The following is a 20118-nucleotide window of genomic DNA, read 5'->3' as shown; positions in this document are numbered from 1 at the left end:
ATTTCTCAGATTTTATTGTACATAACTTTTCACAGAGTCTTGAGCCTCCTGTGTAATATAAGGCGTTAGAAACTCGGGTTATTACTGAAGTGGCAGCCTCAGGCGGGAGAGAAAATTGACACAAAAAGACACACGCTTACTTTCCTCCTCCCTTCCTCCCTTCTGCCTATACCCTCACTCAATGTACCACAAAATTTCAGAACTCTGGTTTCTGAAACGTGTATTTTTTTGTTGTTGTTCTATTTGCTGTGCTAAGTATAAGTATTCAAAATGTAGGAAAAAAAATTAAAACATATTTGCCTCCATTTTTATTTCTCTGTAACTCAGTCTATCAATTGTGTACATGAAATTGTGGCAGGATGCCACTCCCCAATAGTTCAGCCTTCAAGGAAACTGCCTCAGTTGCCGTTTCCTCTTTCCTAATGACTTATTTGTAACTTGAATAACTTTTTTCTGCACACAAAAAAACTCTTCTCCAAACCTTCTCCTCTAAACCCCCATGGCAGCCTCCCCCACAAGTATAATATGACAATCTTATTCCCCTAAGGCACTGACCTAGCTGAAAACAGAATCATCTTCCCTGACTTCAGAAAGGTCCAATACAGCTTATACAGAGATAAATCTAAGGACTCGTACTTGATATAAATGAAAACTATATGATTATAAATTTGCCCTTTCCTTCAGGCTGCTCAAGTATCCAGATTTCCATGAAAAGTCCTGAGAAAGGGGTATTTTCTTGGCTCTCTTGGAAGCTCAAAGGCTGAAAATAACCATCCCTTTCCATCTGTACTCTTTTTCTGGAGCAAGTAGCAGAGAGTTAACATTTCAGATTTTGCCAAAATACCCTACTTGAGGATCTGACTTATGATCTATATGAGGATTCATTTTCTTTCGGTTTTGTTCTTTATCTGTCTCAGCCTCTAACCACATGTATTAGGTTTCATCTGTCATGCAGACGTGACACGATATAGTACTATTTTAACAGTTCACACAACCACATTTGGCACTGCATTTTAAGACTTCCTGATCTCAACTCTGGTTTTAAGTTTGATACATCACCCTGTGGAAATGTGATGTTGCATTTTTATTTAAATCCTTTACTTAATGGGCTGAAAGAAAGTTAGCCAAACAAATCCCCAAGCAATTGTGTTGTATACATATTACTACTGTGAAAGAAAGATAGGGAGCTGAATACTTCTGAATTTGCTGAAGTAGTTCTGTGGTGTTACTCACAGGTGGCTGGAATTAAATTGACTAAGTGGTTTCTCCAAGCACAGCACCTGTCATATCTTGTCTCCTTTTCATAACTTCAAAGATATGAAAGTCATAAAACCAAGCCCGGAAAGGGTCAGAAGTCACTAGCTTCTTTGATTGATGTTTTGTCATATTTTGGCTCATTACTTCACCAGAAATCTTCTCTTCTAAATTTCAGAATTTATGAGCTCGCACAAAATAAATATTATTAAAAACAAGGCAAGACGGTGAGAGGGAATCTAAACAACATGCATGAATCAAACTCTTATGCCTCCAGGTTGCACTCAGAATAAGAAGATACAATAGAGATTACATTCAATGTATTCGTTATCTATTTCTTTGACCTTACAGCCACCTTACAGTGGCTGAACCATTGTTCAAGGAAATATTTTTTTTGCTGTTGTGTACAGAAAATTCTTTTTAATGAACACCACAGGGTTTACTGATCGCTCTTAATGAGTTAGGAACAAGTGTCCTGCAGGTAAATTGTCACATATCTTTAGAAATAAACCAATCAATGAAGGTGATGTATAGGATGATAGAGTTATCTGTACTTCTCCAAAAGAGAAAACAAATATATCAATGTCCTTAATGTTTTATATAAAAGACACTTAAGGAGCTGGCAAAAACTTTGTTAAACTCGTATTTCAGATCTTCAGAATCAATAACAGCAGTTAAACTGAGATTTAGGGACTCTTACAAACTATAGCAGCACACTCAAAGAAACTGAGGTTGTCATGAGGAAAAAAGGTCTGCTGTTGGCACAGTCTTTCAGTGCGGCTTTTTATTTTTTCCAAGAAGTATCTTAGAGGTGAAATAGCAATCTCTGAATGTTACTGTAACATACTTTGTTTTAGGCAATAACCTTACCAGTACAATTTAACAGTGACTGACTACCTTAACAATGTGTGGCATAAATCTGCTGTTCTGCTAGAATTCAACCATGGAAACAAAAATTATGGTTTGTTTTTTTTTGTTTGTTTTTTAAAGTTGTATTTACTTCTGAATATTTGAACTAGGATCTACTATTTATATATATATATATATATTAATTGGATTTGATGCAAGAGAGGTATACTCCTTTTCTTTATGTGTAATGTATTCATAAAGTTGTTATTAACCTTGAAGATGCATTTATGTCTTTGTGCAATATTTACATATGTGTTACATATATTTATACATTAAGATTGCTTAATCTGCTTCTCAGATACAGGAGGTGTTGGCCAGACAGCTTGCATTGCATAATGCACAAGAAAAAAGGGTCATTGAGGCCTTCTTTTATGGGAGAGGCCCTTCTCCAGTGGATGTCTGTTCTGTCTCTGTCATGTTGGCCCTCAGCTTTTCAATAGGGAATTTTCATGAATTTCTGAGAGTTCTGTTTTCAGAATTTGGTGATATGAGGCTTGCCAAAATAAACCCTTTAGCAGTCTTCTTGATGTTTATTTAGTTGAAATACTTTTAGTCTGGGCGTCTACTCTGTACAGGTCAAGCATAGCATCTCAGTGAGAAGGAGGTATAGCTGAGCTAACTCTAATGCACTTTCAACATAATCCGATGTATTTTGTGTGTGATACGTAATACAGCAACTCCCTTATTACTAAGCTTTTCAACATGTAAAATGGAAAATAACGTTATTGTACAGTTCTTTAACATTTTCCTTTTCTACATGCAAACAATGTTTTGCTTAAACAGATACATTTTAAAAAATGAACAAGTTTAAAAGTGAGAAAATCAGCATTATTTTGTGTGAAAGTGTAATGTATTACATCCCTTCTTTAGTCAAATGGCAAATATTTTTTTGTGATCCTGAATATGATTTCTTATGTATTCACATGAACATTTTCATTTTTTTAAATTATAACAAACAGCACAAAGCAATTTAAATTAGCTACCAGAAAATCCAAACTATATAATAAATATAGAATTACATGTAATTTTGTTCTTTTCCCATATGTGTGAACATATCCCTGGTTTCTTAATGTTGGAATTCTTTTAACTTATTTAAGGATGTTCTTCCTGTGGGGGGAAAAAGTTATTCTATACTGGTCTGTTATTCTTCATCCTGAAATGCATGCTTATAGAAGTATATTTCTAGTTCTTGTAAAAATTGCAAAATTCCACATTAGGATGTTTTATTTGCCATGGCTGCACTTCTTTGAAACTCCTTCCCCTAACACCATAAGGAGCAAGCAGACCAGGTTATTGTATAAGAGGTTTGTACTTCAAGTTTGTTAGCTTAAACATAATTACTTCAGGAATCTGGAGTATTATAATTAAGCCAGAATAAACACTTACAGCTGATTCTGACTTCAGGGACTAGACATTACTGAGTGGGTCAAAATGTTGTATCAAAACTGAAGGGAAATTCTGAAAAAGTTTTTCAGTTTATTGGAAAATTTTCAATCAGCTTGAAATGACACTTTTTTTGATTTTCAGTGGTTAAAATTATTTTTAATTTCAATGAAAAAATATTTATAAACACTTGTTTTTTAATTTACCTTTTTCTTTTTTCTTTCCTGTGAATACAAGAATATGATGGATATTTAGAATTTAGACTGCCGTTTCTCATACCTTTCCAGGTTTATTTTTTTCATGCTGAATATCCCCAACACAAGAAAAATTAGAAAGTAGAAAGGGAAAAAGCAATGGATTTCCACATAGAGTTCTCTGAGCTAACCCTACTAAAAACTTGGCAACTTTAGTGTAGGAGAAAAAGAGAGTGGTGAGATTAGAGGTCCCTTATAGCACATCTTGTTACTGTACTTGCCAGAGCAATGGAAGAAAAAGGACCTGGACTTCTGTGTGATGACTTTCTTGAGCATTATTTGCTGTTTAACTTCTTATAACAGTAGTGACAAAACTTTTTGTTATCTTGTGTAAAATTAATTTTATAAAGCACTGAAGTGCATAGTTGTTTGTACGAAGTTCACCGGGGTGGTGGTACAAAACTTTGCAGTAACACCAGTTATTTTCTGTCACAGCTGCAGAACGTGCCCCAGATCCTCTTACTCCAATTTTAAACAGCAAAAATTCACTGGAATTGAAAAGTTTCAGCAATAGATGAACAGGTTTCTGTACTTGGGTAACAGCTACATTAATTTATGCAAAACTAAGAAGTGGCACTAAATATTTATCTCAGTTATCTGAAACTAATGCACAATAAAGAACAGAATTCTTTTGGGTTGTTAACAACTGGTCAGATTTTCTGACCTGGGTGTAGTTCTTTAAATACTGTGCTTGAAATTGTCACCTTGTATGAGACATTCCAAGAAGTGACAACACTTCTGAAGTGTGTGAATAGCACAAGCTTGTTCGATTCAGTGACCTCAGAACATCCTTTAGATAGTTCTACTGTTGTTGTCTACACTGGTTCATTTCAACAATATAATTCTCAAGCTAGTTGTATTTGCTTTGCTTATACAATTTAAGTAAATTAAAGAACTTTCTTTTTCTTAATATATCCATTTAGTACATTCCTATGATTGCCAGACATTTGCTTCTGAGTCAGTCATTTCTTGTCTGCTGTAAATAGGATGTTCAGCCACCAATATTAGCTATGTTGTTACCTGGAGAGAGGCAATATGGAAAATGTTATTTACAGAGAAAACGTGCAGCCATTGCACTCCATGAAAAAGTCCTCAATTTTGTAACAACTGGGACTAGAGCTACAGAATTTTCTTAATGACTGTTTTGTTTTTTACTTTATAGATAATATTCAGTGTTACTTGTAATTCAATTTTGTGAATTCTGCTTTTCTGTGGAAAAGGCTTTACATTTCTGTAGGGTTTGTAAGGTTTTACTGCTTTGGGTTGCAGAACGTAATGTTTACATTTTATCATATTTTTTTAACTAATGTATACTTTTGTTTGTTTGTTTTTTTGAATTTTAAAAAATGATCTCTCACTGTGGAAGCACTCAAACTGATGCAAGAAGTAAAATGCAGAATTTCTGAATGCCTCTATAAATTCTGGTGGTCTGAAAAAATCAGAGGTATCAATAGGTATTTGATCATTTTCTGTCACAACAGATTAATGGTTATTTTACAAGAGCATGACCGTATAATCTTGTATACAGTAGTTCATTTTTGATGAGTCTGCTTTGTAGTATATTTCCATTTCTATGCTATTTACCCAAATAATTTTTCTGAAGCCTGTATGGGTTCAGTTTAGAACAGGAGTTAGTTCCTTCTCTGTAATTAAGGTTAATTGTTAATTGCTTTGTTAATTTTGCTAAAGTTTACAGTGTATTTATAGACCAGTCTTGAATACACCACTTCAAATGATAAACATAATTGTGTTACTACCACTTGATTGAATTTATGAAAGCTGATTTCACTTCATGAAATAAATGTCTGCAAGCTCAGACTTGGATGTAAACCCCCCAAAACTTGCAAAGGCAGCAGTAGTACATTGATTAAGCAGGGACCATGACAAGGTATGAGATACAAATCTTATTTAGTGTTTGAACTACACTTAAGTTGTAAGAACAGAACTAGTGATACATGGTCCATGAATTCTGTGGTAATTTATATATGGAGAAGCCCAGCATTTTGACTGGATTTTTTTCTAGTTGTGTATATTTAGGATATATAGTCTCACTGTTAGGTGATCCTGAAACGCTTTGAGAGATTTACTCTCAATCTCATAGAAAAGAATAAACTTTGCCTAGCAGGAGATACGAAGAATGGGACAAAATAATTTTTTTTCGTAGTAAGTCAGTCAGTTACTCATGAGCACTGAGAATGTACTGCTTTTTTAACTTCTCAGCTGGTTTTGAAAGATGACCTAAGTAGGATTTTATTTTTATCTAATTTACTTTTCTTGTCTCTAATGAGACTGAGTTGTAGCTATTTGAATTGTAGCTGGTGTTTCAGTTTGATCCGTTAGTTCAAAGATGCTATGGCACAGCAAGGAACCCTTGATTTATTTCCAGATCTCTTGCAGATGGTTTTGTCAAGCAATAATTTTTCTTAGAATTATTTAGATTATTTTTGGCATTTTGGATTTAGCGAGAAAAGTGCAATAGATCACATTTTTATTAACACTTCTAAATGTGTGCTGATTATACTGTATGCATCTACGCAGAAAATCAATATTAGTTTAAGCTTGTTAAGATAACTGACAGGCTGGTTATTGCTTCTGCCCTCAAGTGTCCACATGTATATTGCTAGCCATTCACAAACAGTTATTTTGGCTTAAAAACAAACCTCCTTAAGGTTCCATATATTCATAGATCGTTTCTTTCCCTCAAATTAGTGTTGTATAGACTATTTTACCAGTAAAACTATATTTGTTTCATAATTTGTTCATAATAACGTATAATGGATCTTGGGTTAGAGCTTTGTTTACTCATATTCAGAAAAACTATGTCTGTATTTACAGTTCTGACAAGTAGAAGTGTAGAAGAGAGAGATTTGAAATCTGTCAACAGAATTTCTTTTCTTAAATAAACACATTGGAGTGAAACAAGAAAATTTTATTAAGAAGGTTTAAAAGCTATTTGAAATCATCCATATAATAGATTACCACATAAATAAAATGTGTTAATCTTGCTACTGTGTGCTGTGTCTTGAGTGGAGAAGCAGTCAAAAATGAAAATCAAATTTCAAAAAAAAATCATCAGGCAAACTGAACATAAGCTTTTTTATCTTTTGGAATTGGGAGATCTGACAATAAGGTTATTTGCATATATTAGAAGAAAATCAGTACAGCGATTTTACTTTCTGTTTTGCTCCTCTGCTATATGGAGTTGTGGTAAGTCAGCTTGACTAGCTGAGCAAGGAGTGATCCCGGAGGCCATGGGTCTTTCCCTTTATTTCCCAAGCTGTGCATGTAACAGCTCAGGAACAGATTCTTAACCTATCTTCACTTTCTGCTGTCCCTTTCAGTTTTATATTGAATAATTTATTTAAAAACAAAACAAAAAAAACCCACTGATGCTCCTTTGCACAGCTGTTTCTGAATTCCTCTCTTTTAGGCTCAGTAGATAGTACTCACATCAGCATCTCACCTTTTGATCAGTCTTAAACCACACCAGTGGTGGTTACAGGCAGAGTACACTTAAACTGCCAAAGGTTATGGCTGAGTCCTTCTATATGCATTTAGAACTAAAGAAAAGGAGAATATGCCTTTTATTTGGTTGTCACAAAACTGTCCATCAAATAAACAAGTGGGAGGTCAAATCTCCTTTAGCAAGTCTTGCTTTTCTTAATCAATGATATTTCTAAGACATTAGGTTGCTTATTGGTAAATTATTGTTAAATCTTATCCTGAAATTAGAAAGTAATTTTTGAATAAATAAGTGTTTTGATCTTCCTGCATTCTCAGATGGTCACACAATACCAAGAATATGCCCAAGAAATGACCACCTACGTCTTGAACTCTTGCTTTTCCTTTAACTGAAGAGATGTGGGATGTTATTTCCTGTTTTGCTATCTTCCACGAATAATTTCATAGTTTATCTTTCACATTGATGTCTTGCATGCTTCAAACACCCTTAGAATTCTACCTGTGGAGCTGGAAAAGCACATGTTCTTAATAAGAAACACCTTGCCATTGCAATGCTTTTCAAATTTGGACACATTTGTAGCAAATGACACTAAGTTAGAATTTATCCTCAGTACCTGGAATTCAGAAATAAATCTTCTAAATCAAAACTTGAATGCTCTACTTGAAATAGACTTTGGCTTACAAAACCACCTGGACAAGTTACTGCACAAAAACTGAACTTGCCTCAAGATACACTGCAGCTTGTATTTGTGCAATGCACTATATGAATCACAGTTTTCCCCCTCTTTGAGTTCATCTCATCTGCTACAGGGAATTATATGAAGTCCAGCGTTCTTATGAAATCTATTTCTGTTCTCAGGTCAGTTTTTAGTGGTCAGACATCCAAATTACTAAGGCTGTGATTACCTTTGACTCTAGATGCCACCCTGCCAAACCAGTTTTTATTTTTTTTTTATGCTTACACTGCAATTAGTATCAGTGAAACAAATGCAGAATTGCAGAGGAAGGTTGTTCTCTCAGAATAAAAATGAAACGCCTTTTGTGTTGGATTCCAGGATCTTTGTGGATCATTTCACTTGTCTTATGTTTTTTTTAAACATCTTCCTTCTCTATTTGCAGCTTTGTAACTTTGCCAAATATTAAGCAGGAGGAGAAAGTCGTTCCAAAGGAGAGAACCTTGATTCAAAACAAATATATGCAACAATGGCAAAATGAGTACAGAATATTAATTGATCTAAATTTCACTTTACATAAACATTCTCTTCTAAACTCTGTGAAAGTTGCTCCTTAGTGTAAATATATGCACAAGAGTACAGCACTGAGTATCACTCAATTTGTAGGAAATTTTTCAACCTAGGACCTCAAACAAGTTGTGCCATGAAAGACAGAAAGGATGCCAAAAAGTTGTTTTCCTCAGTCCCATGTGAATTTGTGCAAAACCAGATTTTGATGTATTTCCCACTTGGCCAAAAGCACAAAATTAAATATTTCCCTAGTTATTATGTTCTCCATAGAGAGGCTATTTTTAGACATATCATTCAGTTCTTGAATCATATTGTAGATAGAGACATAAGAAACAGGTAGTGTTCCATTTAATTTTAATATTTATTGTGACATAAGGTTTCTTCCCACAGTTTTTAAAGCACATTCATATTAAATGGAAAGTAAAGCACAGGGATAGGTACTGAATATGTTTTGTTGTTGTTGTTTTTTTAGTGTTTACAGGAAGCACTTGGAAGGAAATGATATTCCATAGGGCGGTAAATTATATGCAATGGATTGATGTTCTGCTACTGTTCTAAGCAGGAGGAGTTGTTGTTTAACTGTCTGCATGATGTTGAATGAGATCATGCAGTTTTCCTCTCTATATTCATCTTATGCCAATTCACTACAGGTAGCAGCTATTTCAAAGGCCTGGTTCCATATTCCCGTTAAGGCAGCTAAATATTTTGATAAAGTCATTAGAAATAAAAGCTTTCATTTTTCTCGTGGAAATGATGTATATGCTACAGAAAGCATTAGTATCATAACACATGGTATATGCTTTAGGATCTTCTCTCTTATTGTGTTCCAGTATTAAAAGACCAGAGTTTGATCTTTATTTTTCAGGAAGAAAAAATATCTCATTTGCATAAAATGCTTTTGGACAGATTTATTGCTTTGTTGGTGGGATGGGGAGGGGATAGGATAACAAGTTTTACTGATTGCTGCAAACTGCAGACAATAGAACTAGCACACAACTTTTTTGCTTCAGAATACCTACATCTTTGTACCTGCTCAGAAGTCTTTCTTTGGATCAGATATAATGATCACCATGTTGTGCCCTTCTCGGCACACTGAACACAATGTGTGTGTTAGGGCTTCAGTAGTGTTTTAAATTTAACTGTTGGTTGAATCTTAACCTCTTGCACATTAATGTGCACACATAATGTGTGCACATTAATTACTGCCTTCGGAGTGATGCCCTCTTCTGTTAATTGATTATAAAATGAATTCAGTATTGTATCTTACAATGCACTAAAGCTTGATCATAAAAATGGAAGTGTGGCATCATCATTCCCCCCACAGTTTTATGAAGTCTTGCAGTGAAATATTGCAAACTACTAAAATTTATAAACTGTGCAAAGCAAAATATCCTGTATTTCTGAATTACCTGTTGAAATTAAAAATTAAAGTTTCTATCTATTTGTGGATGCCAGTGGCTTCAAGTGGATTTTTTTAGACTCAGACTTAAAACTTCTGAAATCAGACAGTTGGTGTCTCAAATGGAGCAGCAGCTTGCTCTATAACTGTGTATCTTTGGTGGATGTTGTAGTGCTTGGGAAAAGCATGTAATGGAGACGTCACACATTGATTCTGGCATGCTTGGATACCGTCTTATTACAGTGTAGAGCAGGAGGTACCAACAAGAATATGCCTTTTAGCTTAACTGATTGTTTTCCTAGGAATCAGGATATTTTTTAGCCTTTAAGACAAGAGCTATCCTAGTGAGCGAGCGTAGATAAGAGGTGTCTATTGATGTGCTATTTACTATTTGCTCCTTTGTATGTCAAGTATTACAACTCCTTTTTTATCTGCCACGTTGAACAAAGATTCAAATAATAAAATAGCATAACTTCTCGCCTGGACTGTATTCTTAGTCCTATTTTGCAGAGAAGAAAACTGAAGCAGAAGTACAAGAAGCAAAGTGCCAGATAAAGCAGTGTGGTCACTCTCCTCAACCCGCTGGAACAAATTCTCCTTGAATTCCATCTCCTGAAGCAGGCAGACTGGGACCTGAACCATTTCTTTCTTGCAGGGGGGATCTGTTAAACAGTGAATTTGGACCATGGAAATCAGAGGCTAGTCTTTTGCCTTTTGGATAGATCATGTGGAGCATAGGTAATGGGCAACAGAAGCGAAAGACTATTAAAAATTGGTTCCAGATTGAAGCCTGAGCTTTGTAGGCCATGCATGGTGATGAGAGGAGTAATAGAAATTAATGTAAACAATGACAGTAAAATTTAGAAGTGTACTTTCTGTGAGGTGTAAAACACGTGGCCGATGCATAATTTTTCTTGCTACTGATTACAGAAATTTTGCAAGTGAACTTGGAACAAGATCAATTGTTCTGTAAAATTTATTATAAACTTATGGAAGGCTCTTGAGCCTGTTTTTTTTTTTTTTTTTTTTTTTTTTTTTTTCTCAACAAGAAGAGTAAACATTTTTGGAGCACAGATTCTCCAGAAATTAACTGTCTTTTTTGTTTGTTTGTTTGTTTTTTTGAAGCCAGTTCCCTAAAACAAATGGTGGTGTCTTTGCAACCCTGTAACATGTGCCTTCTTAATAATATTTCAACACATTGACCAATTTTTAACAAACTTAGCAGAGGGTAGAAGTCTCAGATATTAAGTACCTTTGCATTTTGTGAAAATTGGCATTAGATATTGGAGAGAAGCATGTTTTTATTTTTACTCAGGGAAGAGAACAAGAAAACAAATCTTTTATTAGACATCAGGGACTCTGCATGGAATCACCCTTGAGATATAAATCTCAGCTAAGATATTTGACTTTGATAGTTTTGAGGCTCAGAAAATAATCGGATGTGGCTTGGGGAATTTTTTTTTATTTTTTTTTTCCAATCTAAAAGCATCCATATACTCTGAATCTGAATAATTTCAGACATTTAAATAAATAAATTGCAATTAGAGTTGTGATGAGAGCACTCAGAATACATGTCACTTGTGACAACCTGAATTTAACATGAAATTGCTCTACAAATAGCAAAGCACTTAGAAAACTGAAGGGGAAGCATACAGAAGATAGATATTTACATGGTTCATAAGACTGAAGGAGTAAGTATGGGATTGCTACTGTTTCTGTTGCTGCTTCATCACCTAAAGAAAGAAAGGGTTGAGGACTTCCATCTAGTTTGGGGTTTAAGGAATACCGAATGTATGTTTTTTCATCCCTGAGTTACCATAGCATCTGGTTTCCCTGGTTACCAATGACCAAGGAAGGGACGCTAGGGGAGCTGGAGGATTTTTTTTATTTTTTATTTTTTAATGGAGGGTGGAAAGAGAGAGGTCAGAGACCAGAAGAACAGAATGTGAGAATAGTGCTGGGGAATAACTCAGGAAGAGATTTTCTCTGAAATGGAATTTATAGATTTCTCTTCAGTGGAAACAGCTGAAGTAGTTAAAAGAAAAGAATCACTTGCGAGAAACAAATCCTGTTGTTTGTTTTCTTAAAAAAAAAAAAAAAAAAAAAAAAAAAGGAGAGAAGAGATGTGTAGCTGTCTTTTAAAAACGCTAGAAATAAGTAATCAGTTGTATCAATACAGGAGATACAAGGTGTGATTTGACCAGATTTTCTCTTCCAGGGTTACATGCTTTGGCTTGATTTCTATTCCAGATTCTCCAGAATACTGCCTTCATGACTTGCCAGGGATGGTGCATCTACTAACTGGTACTCAGAAAGGACAGTGTTGGCCAATACAGATTACTGCAGTAGCACTTGGGGACTGTGATTCTGAACCAGTCTTTACTGTGTTGGAGACTATGGCAGAGTTATCTTGGTTCCCTGTAAAGAGAACGTTATCCTGGTTCTTCACAATCCAGAAGATTTCTTTGGTAATTCAAAAGCTGCGACCTCAAAGTGGTATCCAGAAGGTAAATTTAAGGAAATCCTTTTAGTGTTTCCTTAGGGTGTGCTGCAGAACTATAAGTGGAAAATTAAATATGGCAGCTTAGAACAAAGAGACTTCTCAGTGTTTTGGTGGGTTTGTTTGTTTTAAATCAAAACATTGTTGATTTTCCTTTTTTGCTTTCAAATAATCTATTTCACGTCCAGAAAGCTTTCTGCACTATCCAGCACTTTAACAGTGACCAAATAAAACAAACACTCCTACGCAGCTTCCAGTTTGATAGCAGATAGCAAAGGAAAGCGGTAATTGCTTTCATCCTTTAGACTGGTTGACATGTAATCAGAGCTCTGATCTCCAAGGAGGAATTTTTCAGGCTTGGAGAATTTTTGACACCTTTACATTAGTAAAATATTTTTTTCGACATCTTTAATATTTTTATTCAAGAAAGACATGTTCATGCCAGAGAAACTCAGTGAACTCCCACAAATATGAGTGATTCTGCTGCCCCACTTCCAGTATCAGAGGCAGCTTAGATGGAAGCATATTCATGGTTTCCTGCTAGTGTTTTTTTAGCCATATATTTGTCTGATTCCTTCATTTCTCTGGCAAATTACAGATAATTGAGTGGCCCTGCTCCTCCCCAACCCTAACTCAAGACGATATAGAGGCTTAAATATAAGAATACTAAACTTTATTGTGTGTAAACTCTTGTATATGGATGAAAATTAATTCACAGTCTTTAATATGGTCTTTTATTTCTCTTCATGTGGGCCAGATGGTAGGAAGCAGGTGATTTTGCTAGCCAGAGAATTTTAAGCATGCTTGCAATGTTATTAGTAAACATATTAGTAAACACATCATTTTGCTACTTTTCATTGTTGGGTTTGTTGATGGCCTGTTCAATCAAAGTTCAGTAAATAAGTTTTGTTTTCCAAAGGTTTATTTCACAATTCTATTTTCAGTTATTTAAAATGTCAAAAACACTACACTTCTTGTCTTCTAAGGCAGAGATTTATATAAAAACAAAAACAAACACACACACACACAAAAATGTATGGGTCCTAAAATTCATTGATTCTAATGGACTCAAGACTTCACTGGTTCAAAGTTGTGCTATGATTTTAATATCCAAACCATTTCACTAGCCTAAAGAACACCTTAATTCATCAAAGTACTTCTGTAGTACTGTAATAATACTCTTTGCTTTCTAATATGTTACTAATTACTCTTAACTTAGATTAGCAGTTACAGTGACTTTAGTATAGCTATATATTGAGGACATGAAGGTAGAATGTAGTCTTGCATTTTGAATCTTCAGTTTTATTGTGCTCATGTTCTCTTTTATTTGTCAATATAACTGAAAATATTTTAAATTTTCTTTCAAGTTCCCAAATTAACTCTCAATTTCTCTTATTTATCGTGTTTTTTTTACCCTTAACCTTCCAAAAGGGTATTTCTATTTTTATCCTTATTTGCATGAGTACAATGTCACATGAACATATGGAAATGTGTTTGCATCTTCATATTATCATGCGTGCAGTCTTATGCAGTCTTTTTTTTTTTTGCCGGTATGCAATAATTAAAATATAATTACAAGCTAGTCTCAATATCATTAAGATTCTCATTCATGTGGCAGCAAATGAGAATTTTATAAATGGATTGGAAGAAGATATTTAAGGAGAGCCTTCCCAGCTTAGACACAATGTGGGAAAATGCACAAATGTGGTTTCTTGAAAATATAAGAGGTTTGGGCCAAGATCATGAGCTGATCAAAGGAACAAACCTTTTAATCACATACATGGCTTTATTATTCCCCAAAAGCATTTTGCGTGCAGGAATAACTTGGTTCCTTGCAGACAGTTCTGCCTTCAGTAGTAGTTGTTTGCTGTGCTTGTGCCATGAGTCAGGTTTTCTATGCAATGCATCTCTGCAAATTCTACATTTTGGTACTTGTAATCAGAGCTGAAATCACTGTTATCCACCTTACAGGGTTTAAGGGACCAAGTGACATCTGCAAGCCTCTAAAGTACCTTTGGCAAAGAGAGCCACGGCAGCTGCTTCATTCATTCCCTAAAGTAGCCCAGGGAGCTACTTTAAATTGTACAAATTAAAGTGTCATCTTGGCCACTGATGGTCAAACTGGATCTCCCCAGTTCTGAAGAGAGGAAAGCCACTCTGCTCACTATAGGAACATGCAACAAGTCCTTGGTTACTGAATAGTGGGAACTTTTAGTCATCCTCCTGTGCCAGATGCTGATTCTCTGGAATTGTCATCTTTAATATCTAGATGGAGTCTGATCTGATCAGAGATAGGAAAGGCTTCAGAAATGAGATTTCCCCTCCCCAGCTCTAAAGGTAAAAAATTACCTTTCCTCAGGCAGAAGTACTCATGTCTGATTTTTTTGATAGACATTAGCTAACTTTTATTTAATATAACAACTGCATGTTCTATTTTTTTTTAATATATAGCAATGTTTTCTCGTAGTATTTCTCAATATGAATCTTTTTGTAAATATTATTCCTTTCACATTGCTGAAAAATATTCAATTCAAAATGTGACTCATTTAGTGGCTAATATTTAATAGTTAAAATTACATTTTCCTTTTCAGTGCCTGGATGAGTTAAAAAAAAAAAAAAAAAAAAAAAATAATAATTTTTAAAAAATTAAAAAAAAAATTTTAAATTTTTTTAAAAAAATGCCTTCAAAAAAAAAAAAAAAAAAAAAAAAAAAAAAGTGCTTATTGGAAAGGGCAGTCTTTTAGAATTCAGTCAAAAGGTTGCCAGTGTACATATTTTGCTACTTGTGCATAAATAGTAATTTAATTTGCTGTTCTGTATTGCTGACATATTCCAAAAATGTCTATTGGAAGAGTATACAAAATTGACCTTTCCTTTCCTTATTCATTTTACAAGCAGTGTTAGTTAATTCACTTGAACAAAGTATTGTTGCCAGTAGTTAGCATTAGATGTAACCCAAAATATCCCCTAAGTGTTAAGAAAGTTTGTCATCTCAAAAGTGAGAGAGGAGAAAATAATATATATATATATAAACAACCCTGCAATAAATAAATAACTGCAACTTGTTAGATGAATGCCTGAAGAACACTCAAATCACCTGGAGAATCCAGTGCTGGTGCAGGTGCTATGCCTCTGTTCTTATAATTTGTAAGTGAAGCAAATCAAAATGATGAATCAGCTGTTGAAAAGCGAGAAGTTTTGAAGGAAGCATCCTAGTAATCTTCCATTAATATAGCATTTTCACTCAGAAGATCTTTAATTGTTGTACAATAATTCTCCAGAGACTTTGAAGATGCTAGTAATTGGTAGAAAGACATTAATTTGCTTTCTGAAATGCAGTGCCTTCTGGGGGTGAGAAATACCTGTTATGGAACAGGAGTGAAAATTCACTAAAAGCTGGAAGGGTAGGGAGAAGACTCCAGGTAAGTGTGATGTAATAATCATGTACCATTTTCTCTTTAAGTGGGCAAGAAAGGTGTATTAATGAATTTCTGTAAATATTTTAATGTCTCATGTTGTACATAGTTTCCTTGTGTGCCAGGAGACTATAGAAGGGGTGCGTGCCTATACTATAACACACTGATCACTGCTGCTATATGGGAAGCTGAAGAGGTTTTATAATAAGTTTGCAGAATTTTACCGATCGCTTTCATAGCGTAGTTTGAAACTTACTGTGCTTTATGGAAAGGATTCATAGTATGAGGAATGTGAATGCTGTGCAAGCATAAAAAGTTTAATTTTTATTATTATTATTATTATTATTTCTCTTCTTCCTTCCCCCCTTTTTAAATTTGAATTTCCCACATCTGACTCAGGCAACCCTTTAAAAGTGATGAAAATCTGCAAATCACTTCTGAGTATTAAATGTTCAATCTTCCTATATGTAAAAGACTGGATGCGTTATACATTAGCGTTCAGTTGTGGGAGAAAAAGATTTCATATGAACTGTGCAGTATTTCATGCAGTATATTTATCTTTTAATGATTGTTGGCCTAAAGATGTCACTTAATGTTAAAAAATAATAATAATTGCTATTCAATGGAAGTCATCTTTTGGATGCAGGCTTTCACATTCCTAAAAGATGAATGTTTTTCTAAAGTGAAGATATTGTTAAATGAAGGTAGCAAGTCAGCACAACTCTGTTGTTTTATCAGTGTCTTCAGAGCTGCTTTGTTTTATGCTCTCTTTCCTGAGGAGATCAATAATGGATGGCTGACATCATTCCTTCACCACTCAGAAATGAGAAAGCCTAAATGCATTTCTTTAGGGCAGGCATGTTTTTCATCCTGAGCTGAAAAGCCTGTAATTGAGTGAGGTTTATAAGTGTGATTGCTATTGGTGTGTGTTCCAGTTTGACGTGCCTGTGAAAGGTTCCACTGGCATTTACCTGGCTCTTAGGGATGTTGACCTCATCTCCCAAACCAGCCAGCATGTGAAATGTCTCTGCTGAGAGGCACATATACAGAATGATCCTAATATTGAGAAGCGTTAAGGTTCAGTTTGTGATTGCATTGATAACTTTCTTGAAGTTGGCTGGCTCTACGTAATTTGTGCATACTTTGTGTTTAATTAAAAGATAATAAATACAAGGCATAGTAAAGAACAGATGGGGATGGCCACTTGCATCATCGACTTAACACCTCTGCCTTCCTGTTGAAGAGAATAGGAAGACTTTATTAAGTTTGCAGTCAGTAAGAACATGGGAAAACTGGATGGCTTATTTGACAGGACTTTCTACTGCTATTCACAGGTCTAAAAAGTGAGGAGAAATGTATGCCTCTGTAATGATGTGTCAGCGTAGACATGTTTATTCTGGGGGGACAATGAGTCTAATTAAAGAACTGTTACTATCACTTGCCAATTTTAGCAGCATTTAGCGCTCTAGTCATTAATTCAAATGGAAATGTACCTAAATGAAAGTTGCAGGGACAAAGCAGTGGAAACAAAGAATGGCAGCTTCAGTATCAGTCCAAAGTCATGATCTCTCTCTCTCTCTCTGATACCACTCAGAATATCTTATGGGATCTCAGGCAGCCACCATTGGCACAGCAGGTCTCTGATCTTGCCAGGACACTGTGTTAAAATGGACACTGAAATGGCAAAAGTATGTTCCAGACCCAGACAGCTGGCCTGATTTTATTTTTGTTTATTTTTATTTTACCTTTTAGAAATCTTTCCATGATACACTTGTAATATATATTCTTGAGACTGGCCCAGGTACACAGGGGGCCACAGTGAAGGTCAGGCTGACGTTGCTGCTGTTGAAAAATTTGTCCTATCTGCTTGTTTGACCCAACTATTTGATTTGACTGGTTGTGTGCTTTCTGTTATGTGCATCACACAAGTGGAAAACCTAGCAAAATCCTGTAATTTAACGTATTATTGCTTTCATCTGTTAATTTGGAAAGAAGCAGATAAAACATACTGGTTTACAATGTATATGAAACCACACTGGGACATAGAAGCACCAATCTTTCCACAATTAGTAGTACTGAAAACAAAGATAAATGCAACTTAGATTTGCATTTCTAGAGTGGCATGGTGGCTTATTTTGCAGTTTCTTTGTTTCCTATTTAAAGGAACCAACAACTTTGTGATGTGTTTTGTGAATCTTGGATGCTGTGACAGTGCTGGTACTTGTACTTGAGATGATTGCTAATACTAAACAAGGCTGAAAGTCACAGCTGCTCCATAGGAGCATGCACAGGCTGTCTGGGCCTGGGGGCTGGCAGCAGGGCCTCTGTGAGGAGAGGCCAGGGCTGCCCCAGGCCCACCACAGCTGGTTCCCGGTGGTTCCGGATGGTTCTGGAATGCAGGCCACAGCTGAGACTGTCAACAGTGCTGCACGTACTTCTGTGGGAACATGTTGGGGAGAGGGCAGAAAATGCTGGAAAAAAGGAGAGAAAAGAAGTGAGAGAAAGGAGGAGGTGCTCCATGGCGGAGCAGATGCCCACTGCAACCCAGCACCAGAGCAGGTGAATATTCCTGATAGGAAGAGGTGCTGAGGGGGGACAGCCCACACTGAAGCAGGGGAACTCGCGAGGGGAAGGAGGGAACCATCACACTGAGGTGAGGGCGGGCGGCTGGGAGGAGCATGGCCCTGAGCTCCCGTCAGGGTGGGAGGTGTGCTGCCAGCACTGTGTGTGTTGGGAGGTGATGTTTCTCTCCTAGGTGTGAGCACAGAACTTTATCTCTAAAGTAACCCCACAAATGCTGTAAATCAGAGCTGTTTTTGAAATCCAGCCTGTATCTTCCTGACCACATGAGCTCAGTTTTAGCAGAAGTGCTCCTGTGTTTGTTTTGATACACAGTGAAAATAAGCGCTGGTTCTCTTACACATAAATATGCTATCTATTTGTGAATTGCATTTCAAACTCTTTTATCAATGCTGATTGCTGCCTGGGGAAATGATTCCAATATATCAAAGCCTGAGAGAACAGAAACGCAGGAGTGGCTGGATATTTCAAAGGAGAATAAAAAATGAACATCAGAATTCATGACAAATAAAAGCAATTTGTGTTACAGAGGTGTAGGCATTGTATTAAATAAATGCATTTAAAGTATTGCATGTAAATTAAATAGATACGAGTTTAAGAAGGAAGGAAAATGTGCTATGCACCAATGTTTAATAAAGTATTTGTAGGTAGTAAGAGACTTAAAAATTAGATTACCTATAATTCACTCTGGCTACTTAGAGTTATTTTTTTTTTTTCCTGTCCCAGAATAGGTCACATTTACTTCCATTGAATACTATTTTATTCTTAAAGGGGGTTTCTTTGTTTGCTTTGCCTAGAGCAGAAAATACTTCTCAGTGTTGGAAACATGGGGAGCACAATCCCTGCAGCAAGGTATTTAAAGGCAGCAAAACTGATACCTCTCACTTCCTTTGTTATGGTGCGACAAGGATTGCCTACTGGAAAGGATGAAAAATATTTTAGGTGTCCAAATTAGGTGGCATTCACCATTTAACCTTTTTCCTAAAGCATTTTTTTTTCTAAACTTTTATTTTAAGTAAATCTATTGGTTATTTTTCATTTTCCAAATGAGATATTGTTATGGGAGACATTTTGTTTCTTTGTGTTAATAACTTACATGAAACAGTACTGTTAAGAGTACACAGAGGTAGCTGTGTGACACTAAGACTATGCGGTATGTCTTAGGGATCCTGTTATGTCTATCCCATATGCTCCAATGCTTGAAGTATAAAGCTGACAGCATTTGGTAGTTTATTTCAATCATAATTTGACACCTCAGTCACTCTTACAAATGTAGCTAGCCAGCTCATCTGTTACCTGGACTGTATAATTTTGACTTGTCTCAATTTATTGCACAATTATGTTACATGTGGCAGTCGCTTGTGAATATTCTTTTTCAGCTGAACAGCAAGTTGACAAAAAAATGTATGTTGAAAGTTACGATACTTCAAAGGACATATAATCTGCTGTGCTTTTCAAAACTCCAAAATAGGTAAGATAAAATCAAATTTTATACTCAATTGTGTTCTGCCAGTCAGGCACCATTATAATTTGACAGGCATGATGTGATGCAATGAAATGTGAATGACATAACCCAGTGTGACATAACTGATAGGCCAACATAGAAATTTAATAAACATTTCCAATAAGTTTGCTATACTCTGCCTGTCATGTCCCCAACCATTCCCCTGTGTTATGTCAACATTTGGGTCAGGTACTTGGTCTTAAACAGATTATG

General features: G+C 35.5%; 1 long non-coding RNA gene across 3 annotated transcripts in view; it reads left to right on the top strand.

Moving 5' to 3' along the window:
- The first annotated feature begins 15594 nt into the window (after positions 1-15594).
- The window catches only part of LOC118172705, a 95553-nt gene continuing 91029 nt past the window's right edge, over positions 15595-20118 (top strand). For 2 of the 3 annotated variants that reach the window (XR_004753828.1, XR_004753826.1), the window contains exons 1-2: positions 15595-15809; positions 19781-19872. This is a non-coding gene — a long non-coding RNA (uncharacterized LOC118172705). Of the gene's footprint in view, positions 15810-18315; positions 18381-19780; positions 19873-20118 lie in introns of those variants that run through there. The other variant, XR_004753827.1, reaches the window with a different exon arrangement.

The sequence above is a fragment of the Oxyura jamaicensis genome, chromosome 11 (genome assembly GCF_011077185.1).
Source record: "Oxyura jamaicensis isolate SHBP4307 breed ruddy duck chromosome 11, BPBGC_Ojam_1.0, whole genome shotgun sequence".
Lineage (NCBI taxonomy): Eukaryota > Metazoa > Chordata > Aves > Anseriformes > Anatidae > Oxyura > Oxyura jamaicensis.
Note: the sequence above shows the minus strand (reverse complement) of the source record. Positions and strands in the feature narration are given on the sequence as shown.